This window comes from Peromyscus maniculatus, chromosome 2, assembly GCF_049852395.1.
Source record: "Peromyscus maniculatus bairdii isolate BWxNUB_F1_BW_parent chromosome 2, HU_Pman_BW_mat_3.1, whole genome shotgun sequence".
Classification (NCBI taxonomy): domain Eukaryota; kingdom Metazoa; phylum Chordata; class Mammalia; order Rodentia; family Cricetidae; genus Peromyscus; species Peromyscus maniculatus.
In genome coordinates this window covers 144,859,262-144,865,979 of record NC_134853.1, presented here as the reverse complement: position 1 = coordinate 144,865,979, position 6,718 = coordinate 144,859,262, and positions in this window count along the sequence as shown.

The following is a 6,718-nucleotide window of genomic DNA, read 5'->3' as shown; positions in this document are numbered from 1 at the left end:
CCACAGGAGGAAGGGTAAAATTTTAGCTCTGAGCTCTGACCTCTTGGCTTTCTCTTTTACATTGTTTCTGTGTTTCTTATTTAATAAGACAGTTGGTTACATCTACATTTGGTGCCCAACGTGACAAGAATCCATTAAAATCTGCTTGGCTTGGCAGCAGGTCTGGTTTCTCGAAAGGGCGGCCAGCTCCCTAGCCCAGGTGGTTGGTTCCCTAGCCCAGGTCCAGGTCGACTTGGCCTCAGGCTGGACTAACCTTGAGCTACTTGCTTAAAGCCGGTGCTACAAACAACTCAGGCCTGCCCTGCCGAACAGGGCCCTGCCTGTAAAGCCAACACACATGGTCAAAGCTTAAGGAAGCCAAAGCCAAGCCTTGACTCGGCTCAAGAGGGAACATGTGGCTGGATTTAAGCTTTGGCCGGCTAAGCTTTCTTGCGTTCTCTCTTGCTCTCTCTCTGGATTCACACCTTGGACACTAGGTGGCTGTTTTGAAATTCCCTCGGATTTCTACTGTTCTACGCAGATTTGGTAAATCACAACGTATCAGATATTTTAAAGGAAACCATTTAAAAGAGAAATTTTTTCCACATTTAAAAAAAAAATGGGTTTTATGTGTACATTGGAAGAATGGGTTTTGTTTGAAATTTTAGGCAGTCTGACAATGGAACAACTATATGAGGAGATTAATATTGATCGAATTATGCAGTTTATTACTATGCTTATTCTCATTTTACTATTAAAAAAAAGATAGTCAATTTAAGTGCCAGGATGACAGCTTTAGAAAAACTTGTTAAACCTGTAAAAATTCAGACAGAAGAAATTAACAGTGAAGTTGTTTCAAGTTTGGATCATAAGGTTACAGAAAGAAAGCCTGTTTTCACACAGTCACCCTTAATTTATCCTGTAACCGTACAGCAGTTACCTGATCAAATGACTACACAAAATATTTGGGCTCCAATTGAAATGTTGGATTTACGAAGGTTTAAGGAGGCAATAGTATCTTATTGCATGCATTCCCCATATGTAAAGCAAATGTTAAACTCTTGGTCAACATATAATAGGATTGTACCACAGGACTGGTGGGAGCTGCCACAAGGTGTTCTGGAACCCAGCCAAAGGTTACCGTGGCTAACTTGGTTCAAGGATGAAGCTAAAAACATAGAAAAACAATGGAGGGATAAAGGAATACATGTTTGCCAGGATCACCTTATTGGAGAAGGCCAATATGCTTCAGTACAAACACAATGTTTATATGATGTCCAAACTCTAATTTTATGTTGAACGGCAGCCTTGAATGCATGGGACAGAGTTGAGGAACCAGGAAAAAGAAATTGAGTCATTTACAAAGGTTATGCAAGGCCCAAAAGAATCTTTCACAGATTTTTTTTTTTTTACAAAGACTGGCTCCAGCAGTAAAGAGAATGGTCCCAGATTCAGAAGCTAGTAAGATAATAATTGAATCGTTGGCCTTTGAGAATGCGAATGCAGCATGCAAGAGAATAATCAGGCTGTTAAAGGCAAGATCTGCACCTTTGGAAGATTGGATTAGAGACAAAATTAATGTTGAGGCTCATGAGCATGATGATATGTGGGTAGGAGAAGCAATTTCAAAAGGTTTGAGGAGTGTTAGATGTTTTGGATGTGGAAAGCAAGAACATTTGAAAAGGGACTGTAAACAGGTCATTCCTAGAAACAATGTTTCTTCAAGGAACAATGGCAACAGAATGCCCCTTCCTTCTGGAGTATGCAGAAGGTGTGGTAAGGGAAAACACTGGACCAACGAATGTAGATCAACAAAGGACAGACAAGGTAATCCTTTGCCTCAGTCTTCAGGAAACTCCCAGAGGGGCCTCATTCAGGCCCCCATAGCAAATCCAGTTCAAACCTTTCCTGCAGCGGTAGAGGAAACCCCTGCTCAGAGCAATTAAATAAACAAATGCCTATTGAAATAAATCATGCTGGTCAAGATGATAAAACAGAGAGAATAGAAAATTCAGAAAAAAACATAAAGAAAAATTTTTGGCAAACTTCTATTAATGAACAAAGACCAAAATTAACAATAAAAATAAATGGTGTTTTGCTGTCTGGTCTGGTAGACACAGGTGCGGACATTACCATAATTGCACCAGAATTTTGGCATCCAACTTGGCCTCTTCAGGAGGTAAACGTTCAACTGTTAGGAATTGGGTCATTATCTCAGGTGAAACAGAGTGCAAGATGGCTCGAATGTATAGGTCCAGAAGAACAGAGAGGAAAATTAAAACCATATGTGGCTAACATAACTATGAACCTGTGGGGTTGAGACTTGTTGCAACAATGGAATACTCAGATTAACATCCCTCAAATCTCAGAAACAAATCATAAACTAGCACATGTTTCTGAGAGAAATATTAGAAGATATTATTCTAATGAGTGGTCACCAGCCATCTATATTATATAAGAACAGGGCACAACAACTGATGATCTTCCAAAGACACCAACAGCTCTACCTTTAAAATGGTTAACAGACAAGCCTGTATGGGTCCAGCAATAGCCCTTAACAACAGAGAAACTCCAGGCTTTAGAAGAGCTGGTAGAAGAACAGTTAAATGCTCAGCATATTGAAGAATCAACCAGCCCTTGGAATTCTCCTGTATTTATTATTAAAAAGAAATCTGGTAAATGGAGAATGGTAACAGACCTTAGAGCAATTAACAAAGTAATTCAGCCAATGTGCTCTCTACAATCTGGAATTCCTTTGCCTACTCTGTTACCAAAAGGATGGCCTCTCATAGTTATTGATTTAAAAGACTGTTTCTTTTCAATACCCTTACAAGAAAAAGACAGAGAAAGATTTGCTTTTACAGTGCCTACTTATAATAATTCTCAACCGGTTAAAAGATTTCAATGGAGGGTCCTCCCACAGGGAATGTTGACTAGCCCAACTCTGTGCCAATATTTTGTACAACAGCCATTAGAAGTGGTACGAAAAAAATTTCCTAAATCTATAATTTATCATTATATGGATGATATTTTACTAGCTGACTCAAATGCAGATACTTTAGAAAGAATGTTTGAAGAAGTAAAGAAAATTTTGCCTTGCTGGGGATTACAAATTGCTCCTGAAAAGATATAAAGAGGAGATTCTATTAATTATTTAGGATATAAAATAGAGCTACAAAAAATTAGACCCCAAAAGGTGCAAATTAGGAGAGATAGACTACAGACTCTTAACGACTTTCAAAGATTATTTGGAGATATTTCTCATCTACGAACTATTGTTGGGGTGAAAAATGATGAAATGAATAATTTGTTCAAAACCTTAGAAGGTGACAAGGACTTAAATAGTCCAAGAGAATTATCACCTGAAGCTGAGAAAGAATTGGCCTTGGTAGAAAAGAAAGTACATGAAGGGCACGTGGATCGTGTTGATTCAAAGCTGGATTGCATTTTGGTTATTTTACCTTCTAGACATTTTCCTACTGGAATATTAATGCAGAGGGAAGATATTATATTGGAATGGATATTTTTACCAAATAAACCAAATAAAAAATTAAAAACTTATGTGGAAAAAATCTCTGACTTGATTTGGAAAGGAAAATTGAGACTTTGTCAATTAGCAGGAATAGACCCAGCAGAAATTGTCATACCTTTAACTAAGGAGGACATTGAAAAATTATGGACAGAAAGTGAACCTTGGCAAAGAGCTTGCAGTAACTTTTTGGGAGAAATTAACAGCAAATATCCCAAAAGCCATAGAATTGATCTTATAAAGAGAGCTGATTGGATCTTGCCTCAAATTGTACGGGAAAAACCCATATCTGGAGTTTGTACATTTTATACAGATGCCAACAAACAAGGAAAGGCAGGTTACAAATCAGAAAATTTAAGTAAAGTGGTTCAAAGTCCTTATAATTCAGTTCAAAAATCAGAATTGTATGCTATTCTGTTGGTATTAATGGATTTTTCAGAACCTCTCAACATAGTAACTGACTCTCAGTATGCTGAAAGAGTAGTATTACATATTGAGACTGCAGAATTTATCCCTGATGCTTCAGAATTAACTTCACTATTTATTCAATTACAAGATACAATCAGGAAAAGGAATCATCCTTTATATATAACTCACATTTGATCCCAGTATGAATTTTATATCAGAATTTACAAGATTAATATATATATATATATATATATATATATATATATATATATATATATATATACATTTTAAACTTTGTTAAGATATGAATGGTCATATAGAGTACTAACTAATTCTAGAAAAAAAGGCTTCAATTAGCTGCATATATATACACATATATATGTATATATACATATATATATACACATACACACACACACATATATCTTTGTGTTCGAGTCTCTTATCAGTTTTCTGCAGGAAATCATGGCCAGGCCTAACATCAACTGAAGTCTCCAGGAAGAAGATGGGGCCCCACAACAACAACAATTCCACATGGACAATAATAATATCATTAAGCTGACAAACATCATCTACAGATCAACTTTGAACTACAAGGTGCTCAGAGCAGTTTTGAGATGACTAGCTGAGATGATCCAGTCTCAAAGACTACTTGAATACAGACTTGAGATAAACCCTGAACTTTGGCATTATATACAGACTGGATAATAATGAAGGATATAGTTACCTTTCCTAGAATTTGACAATTAACCTAAAATTTTTCTTTCAGGATAAAGATAACTTCACCCATACCCAGCAGGAAGCAATTTTAAGAATACGACACCCACATTCCCAAAGAGGTGGTGTGGGGCGGGTGTTTTTTTGGTCTTTTTAATGGGTTTTGGGTCTGGGATAATTTTCATTGTTTAGGGAGTTGGTTGTAAGTTGTTGTCAAGGGTTAGGAAAAAGGCTAAGCAAAGAAGATTAGATTTAAGGTTCTTGTTTAAAAAAAAAAGGAAAGAAAGAAAAGAAGAAAAAGACAATTACTAGTTTTAAATACTTTACATTGGATTGGATTGTTTTATATTGTATACAAATTTGAAATTGATATTGTTAGAAAATGCTTATGTATATTTCTAATTGTATTTATACCATTCATTTAACAATGTAATGCAATTTTCTGATCCTTGAATGTTATTATTACCAACTATTAGGATATAAAGAAATGAAAGTTAGTAGTTAGACATTACAATAGAACTTGTAGTCATATTAGATATGTTTTAAAAATTGAGCAGATATATTTTAGATAGACAGGTCATCTTCAAACCCTTCAGAGATCTGCAGAATATGGCATTTAAAATGTTTTAATATCTTAGAGATTTTTCTTTTTTGAGACATGTCGGCTCCTAGCAGTACCAATCTACTTCAGAGAAAATATGGGCATTGAAGAAACTGCATATGGAGTTAACTTTCATTGTGGCAAAAGTTAGCCACTGGACAACAAAGTATCCTTGAATCAACTGCTGACAAACAGGACAGACAGGATACGAAACAAAGGACTACTGATTCTTGCCAAAACAAGTGTGGATATGGCCTTATCAAAAGGCATCTTCTGAGGCCAGGACAATATGGCCCCATCCCTGAAGTGGCCTTCGCAATCTGGAAAAGGTACAGTGCCCTTTTCTTCTAAGGAAGCTGAACAAGCAGTGGGCTGATGGCTTCTGATGTGCAATGAAACAGCAGCTGAAACAGTTATTCTTGAAGTAACTAAGCTCACGCCTGTCAATAGTAGACTGGCATTTGATAGAGGGATGTGGAGAAGAACGGGATGCTGAGATGAAGCCATATATACACAGCCAAGAAGAATGGACAGCTGAATTAAAAAACTGTCAACAATTTCCAGAATTTAAAATCCTGAATCATGACAGGACACTAGTGGAATTCAGGTGTTTCTGGTACATGGACTGCTCTCACCCAATGTGAGGTTGAACTGTTGACCTTGTGTATATCCTACTTCACAAATGAATCTGTCAGATACGCTAAGCCTATAGGCTGAAGATGATGCCCCAACACTGCGGAGAAACCTCAGGTGACTGTCCAGGCAGCTGGCTGTTTCTGTCAACTCACAAATTTTTTAGAAGTTGCTTGCATGCACTTCCTGTTTTTATTTTTGTTAGCTAATATTATTTCCTTCTTGGGTCTCTGAGGGAGTTGAAGATTAGTTAGTTATGGTTGAAGGTTAGTTAATTATAGTTGAAGATTAATTAGGATAGAAAGTGAATTAGATACATTTTGGACTTACCAAAATAGGATAGCTAATGGAATTATTTTCTCTGATTTGTCAAATACAAATGGACTAGACATTGTTTAGGTATTTATTACTTGTATATATTGTATATGGTTGTTGTACTTTTGTATATAGTTTTTCTTTTGTTAGTTATAACCTTTTGCTTTTTTTCTTTTTATTAAAATAGAAGAGGGGAAATATGGTGGTATTTTATTTGTACTGAAATGTGATTTTAATTGTATATTAATAAATAAAGTTGCCCGGGGGTCAGAGCTATTAGAGCCATAGCAAGAGCGTGATGGTGGTGGCGGATGCCTTTAATCCCAGTGCTTGGTAGACAGAGCTAGGTAGATCTCTGTGTGTTCAGGGATACAGCCAGCATTGGAGACACACACCTTTAAGACCTGGAGGGCTGTACTTACAGGCAGTGATGAGGCAGTCATGTGTTTGGGTTTACAACCAATGAGAAGGCAGAACAGAAAGACTATTTAAAGACAGACACACAGGAAGTAGGTCTCTTTTGAAGAAGTAGGAGC